Source organism: Camellia sinensis, chromosome 2 (assembly GCF_055761805.1).
Source record: "Camellia sinensis isolate YWXY chromosome 2, ASM5576180v1, whole genome shotgun sequence".
Classification (NCBI taxonomy): domain Eukaryota; kingdom Viridiplantae; phylum Streptophyta; class Magnoliopsida; order Ericales; family Theaceae; genus Camellia; species Camellia sinensis.
Window position 1 is genome coordinate 40,205,557 of NC_138962.1, and position 20,642 is coordinate 40,226,198.

The 20,642-nt window shown below is 33.0% G+C and overlaps 1 long non-coding RNA gene across 1 annotated transcript; it reads left to right on the forward strand.

The window, feature by feature from the left end:
• Positions 1 to 331: 331 nt before the first annotated feature.
• On the forward strand, positions 332 to 13,735 carry LOC145819984 (uncharacterized). The gene is made up of 3 exons (XR_014360837.1): positions 332 to 471; positions 12,096 to 12,308; positions 13,428 to 13,735. It is a non-coding gene; the product is annotated as an uncharacterized LOC145819984 (long non-coding RNA).
• The last annotated feature ends 6,907 nt before the right edge of the window (positions 13,736 to 20,642 follow it).

Sequence of the window (20,642 nt, forward strand, 5' to 3'; positions counted from 1 at the left end):
AAAAATATTTATTTAAAACCAAAAACACAAAAAATAAAAAATATAATTTCCAAAAAATTAAACCAAACACGGTGTATTTTTATAATTTTTTTATAGTAAAAATCGCAAACCGCACTGTCGGCGGTGCAGGTTGACTTTTTCTCAATTTGAATAAATGCAGGTGTGTCAAAATCGAATTAAAAACCGCACAAAATCGATCCGCGAACAGCCCTATATTCAGTCATTGGATTTGAGTGAATTAATCGAATATTTTTCAAACTTTATTACATTTACACCCAAATTCCCTCTCCAGCCTCTTCTCTGGTTCGTCAGCAATGGGATTGAAAATGTATGGCTCTAAAAACCCTAAAATCCTCTCTTCTTCTTTGCTTCGACTCAATCAATTGATTTCTCTTGTCCATTTCTCTTTTGCTCTCGTTTCTTGCTCTCGAAGGGGGGTTCTTGAAGATCTCAGGAGCTCTCATTGAAGAGGTATGGCTTGAAATCCCTAAAACCCTATCTGTCATATCCCGTCCCAAAATTTCAAAGTCCTTTTTATCTACACGACTCAAAATTATTTTCCCCAATATTTACCCAAAAATCTACTTTCAGTTGTGACCAATTGTTTATTTGTTTGCTAACACTATGTTTGGAAATGTAGAAGAGCAAAGAAAAGAAATAATTATTTAAGTTAAAAGAGAAAGGAAAAGAAAATAAATGATTGTAATTTATTTCTTTCTTGTTTGGATAAGGAGGAAATAAAATAAAAAAAATGATTGTGATTTCTCTCATTCTTGTTTGGTTAAATTTCATAAGAGAAAAGAAAAGAAATTATTTTATGTTATATTACCAAATAATCTTTTATATTTTCAATCATTTTATTTCTTTTATTTTTACAAGGACAAAGTTGATAATACGAAAATATAAAAATTTGTTGATTTCTTTTCTGTCCCATTCTCTCAACTTTTGAAAAGATTGAAAATAAGAGTTATAAGAGAAATGTTTCTCTCTATTTCTTCCAATTTCTTTCTACTTGTTATCAAATAAGTAAGAGAAATACATATTTCTCTAATTCTTTTTTTTTTTCTCTCCAAATCACTCAATCCAAACATAATTGTTTATTTTTTTGGTATTTATTTGTTTGCTGTCGGTTGAATAACCATGTATTTGCTTGCCTCATCAATCTTGATTCAGCACCAAAGTTTTAAAGCAACTTAGATATGAATATAGACAAATTGAAAGCCAGCGTTTGGAGTTGGTTGCAATATTTTCCCAAAACTAGTTATAGCTAGTTTTGAATGAGAAATGGGAGTACTTCTATTTATAAGAAAAAAAGTTGGGTACACAAACCAAATATGTACTGTAAAAATATATGTATTATTAATTGATGAATTGATTGATATCTTGATTCATGTGTTATTGTGTGATTTACAAATGTTGAGATGCTGTTTATATAGGATATGATTTGGGAGTAGGTGAAGGTGGTAGTGGAGGTGGTAGGTGGATGTGAATTATGGTAAATTCTAACAGCCCCCCGCAAACTCAAGGAGGATAGAAACTAACCAACTTGAGTTTGGAGAGAGTAACAAAACAAGAAAATACATAAAAATAAAAAAGGATAGGAGACACTGTATGGTCGTGTCAGACCGTTGGTGAAGACACTGTATGGGGTGTCATAACGTTGTAGAGGACACTGTATGGTGGTGTAAGACCGATGTAGAAGACAGTTTATGGGGTCATGTCGGACCGTTGTAGAAGACAGTTTATGGGGTCATGTCGGACCGTTGTAGAAGACAGTTTATGGGGTCATGTCGGACCGTTTGTAGAAGACAGTTTATGGGGTCATGTCGGACCGTTGTAGAAGACAGTTTATGGGGTCATGTCGGACCGTTGTAGAAGACAATGTTGTGACAGTTTACGGAGTCTTGCTGTACCCTTGTAGAAACTAACCGGAATCAATGTCGGGACAGTTTACAGAGTCTTGTCGGACCCTTGTAGAAACTAACCGGAATCTATGTCGGGACAGTTTACAGAGTCTTGTCGGACCCATAAAGGAGCTAACCGGAATCAATGTCGGGACAGTTTACAGAGTCTTGTCGGACCCATAAAAGTTGCACCCTCAAAAGGTGTGCCCAATTTGTCAAAAGGCGTGCCATAAAAAGGCGTGCCCAATTCATCAAAAGATGTGCCATGAAAAGGCGTGCCAGTTTGTCGGGCGACAAGAGGCGCGCGATGCGCGTGGCTGGCCCTGGCTATTTAAAACAAGGTTGAGGCGAAGGCTGTGCATACGAGTCTGAAACCTCTGAACGCTCGGAGAGCTTGTCTCTGCAAATCTTGAAACACCCGAAAACCAACCCTTCTCTGAAACACTTAGCAACTCAAAAACATGGCCTCTTCTTCCCGTCCAGTTACCCAGAACCTGCTCACGCTCTTTCCAGAACTGAACGAGCCCACAAGAGAAATAACTGGTGCGGTGGCCAGTGAACCGCAACCAAACACCTCTGGTTTTGCTCCATTGAACTTTCCGATGCGGTCGGTGGAGCAAAAAATGGCGATGCAAACTGATATTGAGGCTAATCAGTATACTTTGAAGGCATGTGTGGAAAGCATGACGGCGGTCACAAATTTGTTGAACCGGCTGCAGAGTAGGACAAATGAAGTGCAGCATTTAAACTCCCAGCTGTCTCTGCTCCAACGCATGTATAAGGATGCGCGAGCAAAGATAAGCGTGCTAAGGGCAGAAAACAAGGAGCTGAAGCGGAAGGCCACCGTGATGTTCCGATTTGGAGGTCCGCCATATGCTGCAGTGGAGGAGTATGGGGGAGTGATCGTGCCCAGTGGAGTGGGAAACACGGAGGCAACACCGGCAAGGGCTGCCCAGGACGGGGGCAAGAAGAAAAGACCGGCTGCAGAGTAGAGAAGGAAAAAATCCCACTGTGGATGTGGTTGTTTTTGTTTTTTTTTGTTTTTTTTTTTTTTTTTATGTTGGAAAATGGTGATCGGGGTTGATCCCGAGATGAATAAAATGAGTGTATTGTGCAAGTTCGTCGTCTGCCTTTTTTTTTTTTTTTTTTAATAATAATAATAATAATAATAATAATAATAATGGGAGACAAGCCCACAGGGGTGGAATAGAAAAAAACATGATAATTATGTATAAAGAAAAGAAAGGTGAAGACAATCTGAGTGGGTTTGATTAAATAAAGAAAAGATGATAATTATGTATAAATAAAAGAAAGGTGAAGACAATCTTAGTGGGTTTGATGAAATAAAGAAAAGAAGAATGGGTTTTGTCCTTGAGTAGAGAGAGAGAGAGAGCCAGTGCATGTGTGTTTGAGTGGGCTGCCGTGTGTGCATGTGTATGCATGTGCCGTGTTGGTTTTTTTTTTTTTTTTTTTTTTTTTTTAATATAATATAATAAAAATATATATATATATATATATATAAAATAATGAAAGTGGAGAATAAAGGGTGCACCAATAAGCTGTATAGATGCAAAGTGAGGAGAGAGAGTAGGAGATTGGGAGCATGGGTTTGGCTACGGCGCTGCTGGTGCTTCCGTCGGCGGTGCCGGAGGACTCACTGCCAACGGCGACGGCGACGGAGATTTTGGCTTCTTGATTCACAGCTCTCCTCAATGCATACAGAGCATCACCCTCTTGATTTGAAGTAGATGGTGATGATGATACTAGTAGAAGAAGAACAAAAAGATGTAACAAAGTCCAGATCTCCATTTCGAAAAACCTTTGAAAAGTTGCAGTTCAAAAACTTGAAAGAGTTTAGCCACTCAAGAGTTAAGCTTTGTCCAGATACTAGAACAGAGAGAGAGAGAAGTCTACTCTGTTTCTTTAAGGCAAGGAGGGCTGTGAATGACCCGGACAATGTCTTGCTCGGAGCTGGGGCCGGAACCTGAGCAGGTGGAGCAGCAAGCGGTGCAGGTGGAGGAACAGCCGGTGGAGGAGTGGCCGTCAACGGCGGCGGTGGGCGGCGAAGGGTAGGGCGTTTGGAGTTTTTGCTCTGGCGAGGTATGTGTAAAAAAAAAAAAATCTTAGCGGACTAGGTTGAGGTCCGGCGGGCGGCCAAGGCGAGGTTGCCGCCCGCCGGTGAAACGAAAAATAGTAGGTTCTAAACCTGCTCTGATACCATGTAAAAATATATGTATTATTAATTGATGAATTGATTGATATCTTGATTCATGTGTTATTGTGTGATTTACAAATGTTGAGATGCTGTTTATATAGGATATGATTTGGGAGTAGGTGAAGGTGGTAGTGGAGGTGGTAGGTGAAGTGTAGTGGAGGTGGTAGGTGGATGTGAATTATGGTAAATTCTAACATGTACGTACATTGCGTAAACCAAAACTTCCTGGATTGATACCACCTCGCTGGCGAAGTACCTTTCAAGGTATATTAAAAGGGTGTTGTGTAGGTGTATATACCTAGCAATCATTTCCCGAAACACAAGTTAACAACTGTAAAATCCGAAATATGGATGGTATACACTCAAACCCTAGTCTGAGGGATGCTCAATGAGACTTCCCAGCCTCTAGTGCATGTAGTTAACTAGGAGAACATTTCTTCTAGAACAGGGGTCCCTATGCATGTGTTACTTGTGTTGGAACAATCTTCTGTGTAAATAAAATAAATAGAAATAAATCCAAACAAATAAATAAATAACGTACCGAATTTATTTATTGAACCAAATAAATAATTTAAGACCAAGTCGAGTGTGTGACACTCTGTCCTTAAGACAGATTCGCCCCACTACGGTGCTTACGGTTGAGTGGCGTCTATCTCCCAGGATACAATGATCTTCACAAAATTGTTGTAGCACACCAAACAAATTTGTACGGCGAACCAAACCTGTGTTCTAATACTCTCTGAAATTATTTCTAAAACTAATATGAAGAAATAATGCAAATAGAAAAATTTAGGACAGCAAAATGGAAGAATTTCTCACTATTTTTTCGATCCCCTAGACTGTTGGAAATGTATCTCTATTTATAGCCCACTAGGTGACCATTCAAAATTACCCGAACAGGTAGTATTTGAAAGTGAACCAGTACTGTTTGAAAAGTAGAACCCACCGTTGCTTTGAACATATTTCAAACAATTTTGAAAAAATGATCCGTTAGTAGATGGAACGGTTTTCTAAACAGTTTGAAGAAGAGCCATAGATGTAATAAATTCAAAGCAGTTGGAATATAAATATATTATTAAACTATTTAGAATAGTTTAATCAAATAAAGCTAAAAGTTTGAATAGATTTATTAAAACCTTGAAGGAATATAAAAATTAATCTATTTGACAAACTTTAAGAAACCACTATTTGAATTTAGAATTAAATTAAATTCTCAAAATTACGAATTTTAGGAAACCACTTAGGAATCTAAAATTTGAATTTAGAATTAAATTAAATTCCCACAATAATTTTTATTGAAAAAATTCAAGTGAATTTTATCTAAATAAAAATTAATGTTAAACCCGAAAACGACGTCAACTTCCCATTCACTCATAAATGGTTTTGACGTACCGTCTTCACTGTGTGACTTGCCACGCGGCAAGGAACACGTCACCTCTTCGGACCCACCCCAAAAGACGTTTGGGGCCCACCCAAAATGGGCTCAAAATTAGGCCTATATAAAACCATTTTCCAACAATCCCCCACATGAATGGAATTTGACGGAGAGAAAATGCAACAACATGATCTAATTACAGAGAGTACAGAAATTGAAAATATTCTGCAAATGATAGGTAGCTTTTGGCTTTGAACCTTCCCTTGTGAGACACTATCGGATTTACTAGCTAACCAGTGAACATGATGTCTTGAACTGTTCAGCCGTTTGTGTAAACCAAGACAATAGAACTCACACAGTATATTCCCAGACACAGTTTAGTTCTCACTATTGTGTTCATTTTGGCCCTGAACAACCTGGTCTTTCATGAGTGCTCCAAAGACTTGTAGCCCTTCACAAATCTTATAGAACCGGCCCAGTTCTCACTCACATAGGTGATTCTTATGAAAAGTATCCTGCCATACTCCACTAGGTTTACCTAGATATAAGAATCATTAAAAGTATTACTTAACCTAAATCGCTGCAGACATCACTTATTTCATCATAGAAATGGGTAGGAGTTGGACTCCACAGTGATCCTTCTGAGTCAATCACAACTCGGTTGTCCCTTTGAACCTAGATCTTGGGATCTCCAGTCAACTAGGTTGGGTTGCCATTGTGGTAACTCTTATTTAATAGGCTTTAGTCCCATTCCCCTTGATGAATTCTCAACTAACTCTCTTGCTAACCCTTTGGTTAGTGGATCCGCTATGTTGTCTTTAGACTTAACATATTCGATGGAAATAATTCCATTAGAGAGTAGTTGTCGTACGGTGTTATGTCGACGACGAATGTGTCGTGACTTACCGTTATACATATGACTCTGTGCTCTACCAATTGCTGATTGACTATCACAATGTATGCATATAGCTGGCACCGGTTTTGGCCATATTGGAATATCTTCAAGGAAATGGCGAAGCCATTCTGCCTCTTCCCCAGCTTTGTCTAAAGCTATGAATTCAGATTCCATAGTAGACCTAGCAATACAAGTCTGTTTGGAAGATTTCCAAGATACAGCCGCCCCACCAAGAGTAAAGACATACCCACTGGTGGACTTCGAGTCTCTTGTATCCGATATCCAATTTGCATCACAGTATCCTTCAAGTACTGCTGGATATCTAGTATAGTTAAGCCCAATGTTACGAGTAAATCGGAGATATCTTAGAACCCTTATCATTGCTTTCCAGTGTTCTACTCCCGGATTACTCGTATATCTACTTAATTTACTTACTGCATAAGCTATATCTGGGCGAGTGCAGTTCATCAAGTACATTAAGCTTCCAATAATTTGGGCATACTCTAATTGAGAAATACTTTCCTGTACATTTTTAGAAAGATACAAATTAACATCTACAGGTGTTCTAGCTAGATGATCATCATCTTTGCTGAATTTGTCAAGTATTTTCTCAATGTAATGAGATTGTGATAAACCATATCCTTCTGATGTTTTGGTAATTTTCATACCAAGTATTACATCAGCAATGCCCATGTCCTTCATGTCAAAATGTTTATTCAACATTTTCTTGGTAGTTTTAATCATGTCATTATTACTACCAATGATGAGCATATCATCTACATAAAGACATACAATGACATAACCTTTATCTGTGTTTTTAATATAAACACACTTGTCACACTCATTAATTTTAAATCCATTTGACATCATTGCCTTGTCAAATTTCTCATGCCATTGCTTTGGCGCTTGTTTTAAACCATATAATGATTTAACCAATTTACACACTTTCTTTTCTTTCCCTGGAACAGAAAACCCTTCTGGTTGTTCCATGTAAATTTCTTCATTTAACTCACCATTTAAGAAAGCGGTTTTAACATCCATTTGATGAATTTCTAGATTGTATAGAGATGCAATGGCAATTAGCATTCTAATGGATGTGATTCTAGTAACCGGTGAGTATGTGTCAAAGTAATCTAGACCTTCTTTCTGTCTAAAACCTTTGACTACAAGTCTTGCCTTGTATTTATCTATTGATCCATCCGCTTTCAATTTTCTTTTGAAAATCCACTTGTACCCAGGAGGTTTACAACCTGGTGGCAAGTCCACTAATTCCCAAGTGTGATTTTGCAAGATGGATTCAACTTCACTGTTGACAGCTTCTTTCCATAAAGGAGCTTCAGGACTGGACATAGCCTCTTTAAAAGTTAAAGGCTCATTTTCTACCATATATGTTAGAAAATCTGGACCAAAAGATTTTGAGGTTCTAGCACGTTTACTACGCCTAGGTTCCTCTTCTTCATTTTGATCTAACTCTTGTTCTTGATCATGTTCTTGATCATTACTAGTAATAGCATCAAAAGATCTTTTCTTATTACTAGTCTCTTGTCCAATCTTATTCGGAAATACATGTTCAAAGAACGATGCATTCCGAGATTCAATAATAGTATTTACATGCATTTCGGAATGTTCTGATTTATGAATCAAAAACCGATATGCACTACTATTCTTGGCATAACCAATGAAAATGCAATCAATGGTCTTAGGACCTATCTTAGTCTTTTTAGGACTAGGAATAGCCACTTTAGCCAAACACCCCCACACTTTTAAGTATTTGTAAGATGGTACTCTTCCATGCCACAATTCGTAAGGTGTTTGATTCACTTTCTTTCGGGGTACTTTATTAAGTATATAATTAGCAGAAAGTATTGCTTCCCCCCACAAGTTCTGAGGTAATCCAGAACTTATTAACATGGCATTCATCATTTCTTTTAAAGTCCTATTTTTCCTTTCAGCAATTCCATTTTGCTGAGGTGAGTAAGGAGCAGTGGTTTGATGAATTATTCCATGTTCTTTACAAAATTCTGCAAAAGGTGATTCATATTCACCACCTCTATCACTTCTAAGTTTCTTGATTTTCTTACCAAGTTGATTTTCAACTTCATTCTTATATTGAATGAAAGTTTCCAAAGCTTCATCCTTGGTTCGAATTAAATAAATATAACTATATCTAGTATAGTCATCTATAAAAGTGATTACATACTTTTTTCCACCTCTGGTTTGAATTGATTTAAAATCACAAATGTCACTATGAATTAATTCAAGTGGTTCCGTACTTCTTTCAATTGAATGAAAAGGAGTTCTAGATAATTTTGCCTCAACACAAATTTCACATTTATGATTTGAATCAATGTCAAATTTAGGTAAACATTCCATATTAATTAATCTATGCAAAGATCCATAATTAACATGTCCTAGTCTACCATGCCATAAATTTGAAGACTCAAGCAAGTAAGAAGAAGATGTAGTATTATTAATAACTGAGGGTACAACAGTCATTACATTTAACTTGAAAAGGCCATCAGACATGTAACCTTTTCCTACATACATCCCATTCTTAGTAAGTACAAATTTATCACTCTCAAATACTAGCCTAAACCCATTCTTACTCAACAAAGATCCGGAAACAAGATTCTTGCGAATGTCCGGTACATGCAGCACATTGTTGAGAGTGAGTTCCTTTCCAGATGTCATCTTGAGTACAATCTTTCCTTGTCCTTCAACTTTGGAAGTTGAGGAGTTGCCCATAAAAAGTTGTTCACCATTATCCACAGTAGAATAAGATGTGAACATCTTTTTGTCGGCACAGATATGGCGAGTAGCACCAGTGTCTACCCACCATTCTTTAGGATTTCCGACTAGATTTGCCTCGGAAACAACTGCAGAAAGATTGATGTCATCGACACCATTGGAAATATTGTCCACTTCAGTCATGTGGGCTTGAGCAGGCTTCTTGCTTGTTCTTCTTTTATTTTTGCCTTTGCTACGGCAATCTTTGGCCCGATGTCCCTCTTTATCACAGATGTAACATTTGCCATTAAACTTGTACTTTTTATTTTCCCCTCCTTTAGAGCCTTGTGATGAACTTTCTCCAAAAGACTTTCGTTTCTTGGTTTTTGAAGCATGTTCCACCACATTTGCCTTAGACTCCATAGGAAGCTTACCAGCCCGCTTTTCAGAATTGCGGTTATCCTCCTCAATCCTCAAACGCACAATTAACTCATCCATAGAAATTTCTTTGCGCTTATGTTTGAGGTAGTTCTTGAATTCCTTCCAGCCTTTTGGTAATTTTTCAATTAAGGCTGCAACTTGAAAGGATTCACTGAGAGACATACCTTCTGCGTGAATGTCATGCAGAATGAGTTGGAAATCTTGAGCTTGGCTGATCACAGTTTTTGAATCAACCATGACAAAATCCAAGAATCTGCCAACCACAAATTTCTTTGAGCCGGCATCTTCCGTTTTGTACTTTTTCTCCAACGATTCCCAAAGTTCCTTTGCAGTCTTGATTGGACTGTAGACGTTGTATAATGTGTTGTCAAGTCTGTTCAAGACGTAATTCCGGCAAAGGAAATCGGCATGTTTCCAGGCATCAACCGCAGCAACCACTTGCCGGTCGGTTTCATCCTCTTTCAGGATAGGAGCATCTTCACGGAGGAAACGAGCCAAGTTCAGAGTTGTAAGATAGAACAACATTTTCTGTTGCCATCTTTTAAAGTCAGTTCCTAAGAACTTCTCTGGCTTTTCACCATGATTTACCGGTACTGTTACAACAGGAGAGGGGGTTAGCGTCATTGCAGCCACCACAGTAGTACTTGTTTGGGCATTTGTTTCAGTAGCCATCAATTCTAATATATAAAACAAAATTATAATTAGAATTTATACTACACAGAAAATTAAACCAAATTCACAGAATTAAATTCTGTAAAAATAAAAGAAACAAGAATGTAACTTTTATTTTTCAATTAATTTGAAAATAAAATAAAATTTTATTTAAACAAATTAATTCCACACAGAAAATTAAATTATGTAAAATAAAAGAAATAAAAACTATAACTTTTATTTATCAATTAATTTGGAAATAAAATAAAATTCTATTTAACCAAAATAATTCCACACAAGAAATTAAATTCTGTAAAAATAAAAGAAATAAAAACTATAACTTTTATTTTTTCAATTAATTTGGAAATAAAATAAAATTTTATTCAACCAAATTAATTCCACACAAGAAAATTAATTTCAGTAACACTTCAATAATTAAAATACTGAAACAGAATTTTAATTAATGAAAACTCAGAAAATAATTTCTAAAACCCAAAATTAATTTCTGAAAAAATTTCACAAAAATATATTCTGAATTGTTAATGACACCAGTATCGTACTACTAGTTGTTGTCAAAGAAAAGAGACAGTATATTACTACTATCTGTCAAATAGCATATAATCACTATTTGTTTTTCCAACCAGAATATTATTTTGCAAATCCACAGAAAATAATTTTCTTGCGAAATTATTTACGAAAAATGAAAAAGGAAACAAACGAAAAATTCTGTTAAACAGAATAATTCTAATCTGTCTTAAGATTGTTGGAACAATCTTCTGTGTAAATAAAATAAATAGAAATAAATCCAAACAAATAAATAAATAACGTACCGAATTTATTTATTGAACCAAATAAATAATTTAAGACCAAGTCGAGTGTGTGACACTCTGTCCTTAAGACAGATTCGCCCCGCTACGGTGCTTACGGTTGAGTGGCGTCTATCTCCCAGGATACAATGATCTTCACAAAATTGTTGTAGCACACCAAACAAATTTGTACGGCGAACCAAACCTGTGTTCTAATACTCTCTGAAATTATTTCTAAAACTAATATGAAGAAATAATGCAAATAGAAAAATTTAGGACAGCAAAATGGAAGAATTTCTCACTATTTTTTCGATCCCCTAGACTGTTGGAAATGTATCTCTATTTATAGCCCACTAGGTGACCATTCAAAATTACCCGAACAGGTAGTATTTGAAAGTGAACCAGTACTGTTTGAAAAGTAGAACCCACCGTTGCTTTGAACATATTTCAAACAATTTTGAAAAAATGATCCGTTAGTAGATGGAACGGTTTTCTAAACAGTTTGAAGAAGAGCCATAGATGTAATAAATTCAAAGCAGTTGGAATATAAATATATTATTAAACTATTTAGAATAGTTTAATCAAATAAAGCTAAAAGTTTGAATAGATTTATTAAAACCTTGAAGGAATATAAAAATTAATCTATTTGACAAACTTTAAGAAACCACTATTTGAATTTAGAATTAAATTAAATTCTCAAAATTACGAATTTTAGGAAACCACTTAGGAATCTAAAATTTGAATTTAGAATTAAATTAAATTCCCACAATAATTTTTATTGAAAAAATTCAAGTGAATTTTATCTAAATAAAAATTAATGTTAAACCCGAAAACGACGTCAACTTCCCATTCACTCATAAATGGTTTTGACGTACCGTCTTCACTGTGTGACTTGCCACGCGGCAAGGAACACGTCACCTCTTCGGACCCACCCCAAAAGACGTTTGGGGCCCACCCAAAATGGGCTCAAAATTAGGCCTATATAAAACCATTTTCCAACAACTTGTACTTTGATGAGTTTAGAATGTGGTACCGCAAATGATCTGGGCTTGTTCTAAGATGGTCCTTTTATGTTCTTCAGATTGGGTGCCATTCTAAAGCAGTCAGCTAACCACAATTGGATACCTGATCCAGCCAGTTGTAAGTTAGGGAGAATCTATGAAGAAGTTTCAGCAGCAATGACACAGGACACAACTACTCTGGATGAGGTGATGGGGATAATGTCAGAATGCAAAGAGCTATGGCAATCATTGGCACCACCTGCTCTTGAGGACATTTGTGGAAGGGAAAAATGGTGGGAATCTCTAGAATAAGGCAAACTGTATTCAAGTAAAAATACTGATAAAATTTTCAATTAGCCCTAGATGTAGAAGAAGCCACTACACATCTGCTTCAATTATTTGTGCTTTGTGACCCCGAAACTTGTGTGGCACCACTACTGATTGAGATTACAAAATTAAGCTTGATGTTTTAATTTTTTTCTTTATCTCTTTTAGAAATCATATTGATCTAGTTTCATCACAACCACATACGGAGTTCTGAATTATGAAAAAGATAAAAATAACTCCTAAACTTGATGATGAGAAATGAACAAACCTACCAGCATGATCGACAACTTTTTTATTTTAATAATCATAGGAATTCAGGCTCATAGAACTGTTGTTTTTATAATTTTGTTGGATTCCTTGTCTATAGTTGTGTGGAGAATTTTGTGAACTCTTTGGCTTATGAGTTTGGATTTTGTCACTGCAATAAACTGCATATTTCATTTGAAGAATGCCTTAAAACATTGATTTATGAAATCCCCTCTTGTCTGAATTTTTAATATTTTCTTGTATTTATGCTAAATGAGGATCAAGTAAGAGAATTTCCGTTAACTTTGAGATTATCAAAACTATTTGTGATCATTATTTTAGTGTGATTGAAATGTTTTATAAGCTCAATGTGAATTCATGTATTTTTTATCAAGAGGATGAATCCAATTGACTATGATTTGGACCCTAAGCAACTGGAGGCTAACTATTGAGACACTTTTGTTACTCTTTTTGGTTTTGGCTTATGTTACTGTGGCTGCAGCTGCAAAAACTTGAGTTTGTGTTTATCAAACTGTTGAGGTTTGGATTGTTTGTATTGAATATCAAATTTGTTGAGATTTCGAATAGTAATCCCTATTAGTTTCTAAATTGTATGATCATTGAACTCGCCTTATTGGAATTATTTTATCTTTAATGATAACTGAAGTGCATGAATTTGTCTTTACACTATTGAATCACAAAAGATTTATGAAAAGTCCTTGTAGGTTAATTTTACTTATTGAATTTTATTTATTTATTTATTTTTGCATAAATCTGGCTAGTTATGGTAGTTGTTACTTTTTGAGCTATCAAACTTATTGTCTTCTTCTTTATTACAGGTCCAAAGGAATAGTGTTGCACAAGTTGTATTGGTGAATAGAGTGCTAAGAGTTATTTTGTAGAGACATTAGTTATTATTTATATGCTTTATGGGTTTTTGTCTTATGCTTTAAATATTACCTTCTTCCTTGTGGGTTGTTGGGAGACGAGAAATGTTAGGAATTATGAAATTTTTTTCATGAAAATGATCATGAAAGATTTGTGACCTTTAGATTACCTTAATTAGTGTGTGGTGTTTTATTTTATATGTAATTCAAAGATCACAAATCTTTCGTGATCATTTTCATGAAAGACTTTTCATGATTCCTAGCATTGCTGGAGACGAGACTTATGGTATTGTGGATTAAATTATTACCAATTGAGGTTTTATCTCTTCGTTGCCAATTTGCCATGATTATTGTGGAATGAGATTGAAATGATTTTCTTATCAGCCCTGCATGCTCACAGGGTGAAATCTTATAGGGGTGTGGCATTATCAGGTGCCTAGCTTGGTTGGTTTTGAGTGGTGACAGTAATTTTCAATATCGTATTGGTACTACCTAATTTGGTGCATGAGTGGCAACAGAAAGGGGCCATTATCTTTAATTATTCGCACAAAAAAAAAAAATTTGTTGCAGCTTGCAAGCTTAAGTTCTGGGGATTAAGAAACAGTAGTCACAATATCCAAATTTTAACATTAATTTCTTATTGAATCGAATAAATAATGGGTCCAAATGACTAATTTTTTCAGGGATCTATTTTTCAACAATACTAGGTACTCAAAAAGAAAATAAAAATTTATTAGGGTTGAGATTCATTTTATGTGTGGTTGCTACTATACAAAAATTATATCTTAGCCACATCATTTTTCTAATCAAATTTTCTATATTATTCAGATCTCTGCTTTTTTCCAAGTTGGATCCAAATATGACCCAAGTTTTTTTTTTTTTTTTTTTTTGGATACATGAGATTTTTTTTTTTTATCAATTATTTTAAATATACAAGAAATGTGTAAGTTATAAATTTTTTTGGAGTATTAAGTTGTACTATACAAGACTACTATAATAGTAATTGGTAACTAAATTTATCAAAAAATTTGCTAAATCAATCACATTTTGATAATTTTTTTGTATTCCTAGCATTTTTCAGGTCATGTTTGATTGGGTGGATTAGAGCATAGGATTGGGATTATTAATCCGTGGGTCCAATTATCTTATGTTTGTTTTAACATTTTGATTTAGGATTATTAATCCAATGGATAATTAATCCAATAAATTTGTAGAATTATTAGAAATGTGATAGAGGTGTGATTATTAATCCAATGGATATTAATCCAATTGGATAGTGAATACCACACTAATTTAATAGGATTATTAATACTTCACTATTAATCTTATGAATCAAACATGACCTCATAGTCTAATTAATCACTCTCATACATACACTTTTATTCGGCAAATCAAGGGTTGTAAATATTAATTAATTCTCCTCCGTTGTATCGGAAAAAAAACAAAAAGTATTTTTTTTTTTATCGGCAACAGAAAGTACTTGAAAGTTTCTATCTACACCACAATTTTTAATTTCTTATGTTCATTTTCATTAAAAAAAGATAAAAAATAAAAATAAAATTTTTATTTATCTTTTTACACCTTCATAATTCCAAACATACCAATCTTCTCTCTTTCATTGAAGAGATATCAGCTAAACTCTGCTGTCACACACTATTAGAAATGTGTAAATTACTGCTTAATCTGTTAAAATCACATCAATTTGCATAATTTTATCTATTAATCGCAGGTTAAATTTTGAAATTTATAATTTGCTTTCAAAACTACCAAGGACAGCTCAACCCTTTTGGGAGACTAAGGCAAAATTTTAAAATATGGTCCTTTGCTATTTAAATTATAATAATAATTTTTAATATTTTATTTTCATTTGAAATTATTTTTTCTTGCATTTTATGATGCAAAGTTACTAACTAAACTTTTTAATCAAGTTTTTCTAATTTGTGTTTTTGATAAAATAGTTAATTCACTTAATTTTTTTCTTTAAATATAGTTAATCTTTAGTATGAATTTATCAATTTTAATTTTGAAAATTTTCTTTCCACAAAAGCAATTCTTACATGTATTATTAATATTAATACATTTATAGAGCATCTCCATAATTTGCTTTCATTTATTTGGATGTGAGGTTTTATAGATTTTACAAAACTTTTAAAGTCTATTGTAAACCTCTCATTTATACTAAATTAAAAATTGAAAAAATTAAATCATAATATATGATTGATTTTGATTCCTCAACTATAAAATTGGAGGATTAAGTTTTCTACTAAACTTGACCAAAGCAAATCAAATCACTAGTAAAAAATTGTGCATTTCATATGGACTTTAGTATAAAAACAAGCGCTTCATGACCACCTTAATTATAGAAGTCCCTAAACATACCAAAAACAAATAAAATTAGGAGGCCTTCACAGGAATGAGGCCTGAGGCAGCCGCTTGAGTGGCCTAGCTCTAAAGCCAGCCTTGGAAACTATTTTGCTCTGTTATAATTACTACTTATATATTATCAAAAATAAAAAGGAGTGTGAGAGAGATTTAAAATGTGAAATTTGTTATAAATTAATAATTATAAATATGAATATTTTTATACAAATTAATGTTATATATTATGCACATAGTTAATAATTGGCTAAGAATATTTTTCAATCAACTAACAAATTGAAACCATCCCAAACTGCAATATGGTTATTTGTCAATCTATCATTTAATTTATAATTTTACTCTCAAACTACTGAATGACATCACATACACCCTACACACTTCCTATTCTATTACAATTCAACAATATTATAAATTCAAAATATTTATTTTAAAAAAAATTAATAAATTATATTTATTTTGAAAGTTGGGCGAGCAAAGCTCCCAAGTGAGTGCCCATTATATAATATCTATTATAAAGTGTACAAATTTTATAATTGTAAATTTATTTGTGAGATTTTGAAATAAGTGAAGTAATCATACATATTTTTTTTGTTAGTAATTTTTCTTACCATAAAATGTCATAACAAAAAAACATAAAGTAAGATAATTTTGCTATTCATAATTTTAAAGTGCACATTTTAAACTCATTATTTGTAACTTTATCGCAACGTGACATAATAGAATATAAATATTTATAATTTTTATCATAAAAATAGTAATTTTTTTATACGTGAATTTTTTTAGGGGTGCACAGTCTAAATTGTCCTAATATTTAGATGTTTTACTCTTTTATTTATATGACATAATATAAATTAAAAATTGCTATGATATCGATCCTATTCAATGTAGCTTGCTGAATCAACTAATAACTTTTTTTTTCTTTTTTAATTTGAAAATTTATGAGAGTATTAGTATAACTTTCGCTTATAGTTTCAAATATCGAAATAACTCAAAAAGTTGAAAAAAAAAAAAATAATTATATAGAAGTTGGAGAAATAGTACTTTTAGCTCTTGATTTCAGATAATTTATTTTTAGTATGAGAAAAATTACACTAAACAAACCCATTATCCAAACCATAATATAAGTTTAAATTTGCTAACTTATGAAAGATAGACACTTGATTTGTTGAAATGATTTATCTCTATTATTATTATAAACTAACAGTTAACCCGTGTAATGTACATATTATTTTTTTTTCAAAAAAAATAAAAAAATTTAATAGTACAATATGCATTATAAAAAAATATTTTTAATTTTAATTTAAAATTAAAATTAAAGTATGATTTTAATTATTTATTTTGATAATATTGGTGCTATAGTTCTATAAAATTGTTATTTGAATACTTATATATGTTAATTTAGTTAAATTATTTATGTATTTTAATAATTTTAGTTTTATCGTATTATAAAAGTGTAATTATCATATAATAATTTTCTATGATATATTAAATAATAAAATAAATACTCATTTTGATATTAAAAACAATAGTTAAATTAGCAGAAGAATTAATAACATAAAATTAAAAATAATTCCAACTATTTAATTTTCTTTTATATTCATTTAGAAAATAAAAATATCTAGAAATAAAAATTATATAAAATTTATTAAAAAAATTAAATATAAGTATGTTGTAGTTAGATTATTACATAATGATTTTATATGATATATATATATATATATATATATATATAATTATAAGATTGTAAAATAAACACTCTTAATTAAATTAAAATATCAACTATATAAAAGAAATTTAACAACAATTAATCAAGAAAGAATCACATAACAACATCTAAACTCAAAAAGAAAAAAATAATGAAAAGATACAAACAATAGATACATCTCAGTATATAAAGTGATTAATCATTTGTAATATGATGTCAAAACATAAAGGGTTAATTACACTTTTATCCCCTAAACTATCCCTAAACTATTGAATTGGTTTTCTTAGTCCCTAAACTTTCACAAACTCATTCTACTTACTCCCTAATGGTAGATGACGTTCATTATTGGGCAAATTACATATACACCCCTCCAGGTTTGACAAAATTACAGATACCCCCCTGAGGTTTGAGAAATTACGAATTCCCCCCTGAATGCTATATTTGCATAAGAAATTAGGGGGTAATTTGTTATGAAATATAAACCTCAGGGGGTAAATTGTTATGAAAATACAAACCTCAGGGGGCGGGATGTAATTTCCGAAACCTCAGGGGGGTATCTGTAATTTAACCAAACCTGGAGGGGTGTATATGTAATTTGCCCTTAATTATTTAATAGAAAATGGGATCATGTGCATGGCACATGAGCTACAAGGTTGGTAAAAAGGCTAAATTAGATATTTTACATATATCTCTATTTAAAAAGAAAAAGAAAAAGAAAAAGAAAATCAATTGGAAGGAGACTTAAGAAATTCTGTTTCCACACACCAAGTTTCCTTACTCCACACACTTAGGCCTCGTTTGGGAACAGGCTAATTTAGTAACTTTTTGACTAATTGGCTAAAAAGGTAGGTAAAAAAAACTTGTATGTTTAGGATGACTTTTTAACTAATTACGAAAAACTGTGCAAAAAGTAGAGAGAAGCCGTAATTGTTGACTTTTTGGCATGACTAATTGGCTAATTGGCTAATTTAATAACTTTTTGGCTAATTGGCTAAAAAGGTAGCATCCCAAACAAGGCCTTAATGAATTTTTTCAAAATCACAATTTTATCCTTTAACAAAATTACCATCTCACCCACTGCCATCTCACCTACACATCTCACAATTTCTCCATACACATCTCACCCACCACCATCTCACTAGCCACTTCACTGCTAGCCATCGCCTTCCATGCCCAAACCTCAATCATACAAAGTGGGGAACAACACCAGATTGTATAACTTCTTCAATCGGTGGACTTCGTTCTGAAAATGAAATTTAAACAATTAATCTTCCAAAAGTTAAATAGAAGACATATAGCCCCATCTATCAAAACATGATCATATGCCTATTAAAAGCAATTTATGGAATTGTGTTTACAAAAGTTGCATTGAAGGGTGTATATTAGATGTTCAATCTCCATTGCCAGTGGAGAAAAGACACATGAAGCTCTATCAATGGGCACAAGCAGATAAAGAATTCTTGAGACTGTTGAGCAAGAACAAGCAAGAGGAAGCCTCATCATCATCATCATCACCATCTTCTTCTTCTCCTCTTGGCTATGCAAGGCCACCCAAAAATCTCCATGAGAGCTATGCTTAGAGACAGAGATATCTCAGAAGTTACACCTTTAGTACCAAGAAACAAACTACTGCAGCGAAGACAAAGAAGTGACTTAGTGCAAAGAAGAACTACTTTATCAAACCCAACAATGATCCAAAGGTCAAGAAAGCTTCTGAGAATAGGTCGTGTTCTTTCATTGATGCTTTGCTCAAGTTCGTGTTCCTGTTTGTGGCTGAAGTTGATGTTCATGAAAATTAAGGTTTTTGGAATGAAAAATGATGGAATGAGAAGATGTGCACAGAGAAGGTGAGGGTATATTTAGAATGTGAAGCGTATGGACTGAGATAAAGAAATAAAAATCAAATTACTAAATGTGTGGATTGAGAAAAGATGTATACAGAGATAATTTGGTATGTGAAAATAGAATTTCCCGGAAAACTTAAGCTCTGTTTGGTTGTATTCTCAAAATATAATTCCACTATATCATTTGCGCTTCACGTTTGTTTAGGAGTTTCAAATTATAATTCTACACTCACTTTTGAAAACTCGATCGAAGACGGAAAAATTTAGACTAACCGATTGTTCCACCAGTCATCCGGCCAGTTGATCGGAACAGTGCAATTTTTTTTTTTTTTTTTGCAATTGACATATGTTAATTTTTATATATTCGAAAAAAAATATTTTCCAATTTTTTTTTTAAAAAAATTATGTGCTTTAATAGAATTTTGAGTTATATGCTTGGTTATGAGTTGTAAGTTTTTGTATCAAATATCATATGTCACATCAAAAATTTCTCACCCAATTCAAAACTCTTTCACCAAACAAATTTTTCACACTCAAATCATAATTTCATAACTCATAAACTCAAAATACAACTCCTACTCTCAAATCATATTTAGAAAAATTCTACCAATCACAACCTTATATTTTAAAAACTATCTAATAAAGTTCCTATTTATGGATCTGCTGTTTATGGATCTTTTTTATTTTTTATTTTTTTTTATCAGATGGATCTGCTGCTTTGAGTTGGTCAACATGTTTCTGGAACGAGTGCCAAAGGAATTGGGCCATGTGCTTTGTCATACAGGAACTTTGGTTTGATTTGGATTTGATGAGCATATATAGATATCTATCTATCTATGAGCTACCAGGAAAGTTTTCCTGCTATTAATTTTCTTTTTTCTTTTTTAATGAAGATATATAAAATGTCTAATTTAGCCCTTTCACCATTCTTGTAGCTCATATGTAGTGCACATGATCCATTTTCTGTTAAATAATTAACGCCATCTACCATTGGGGACTAAGTAACATAAATTTTGGAAAGTTTAGGAATTAAGAAGACAAATTTAATAGTTTAGGGATTACATAAACAAAATGGTGATAGTTTAGGGAGTAAAAGTGTAATTAACTCAAACATAAAAGAACTTATTATTTAACAATTGAAGAAGTAATTTAAGTAGTAAATCTAAACTTTAGAAGTTTCTCGAGCGTATGATTGTTGTGCAAGTTTTTCCTTTTGTGAGTTGTGATTATATAAAATAA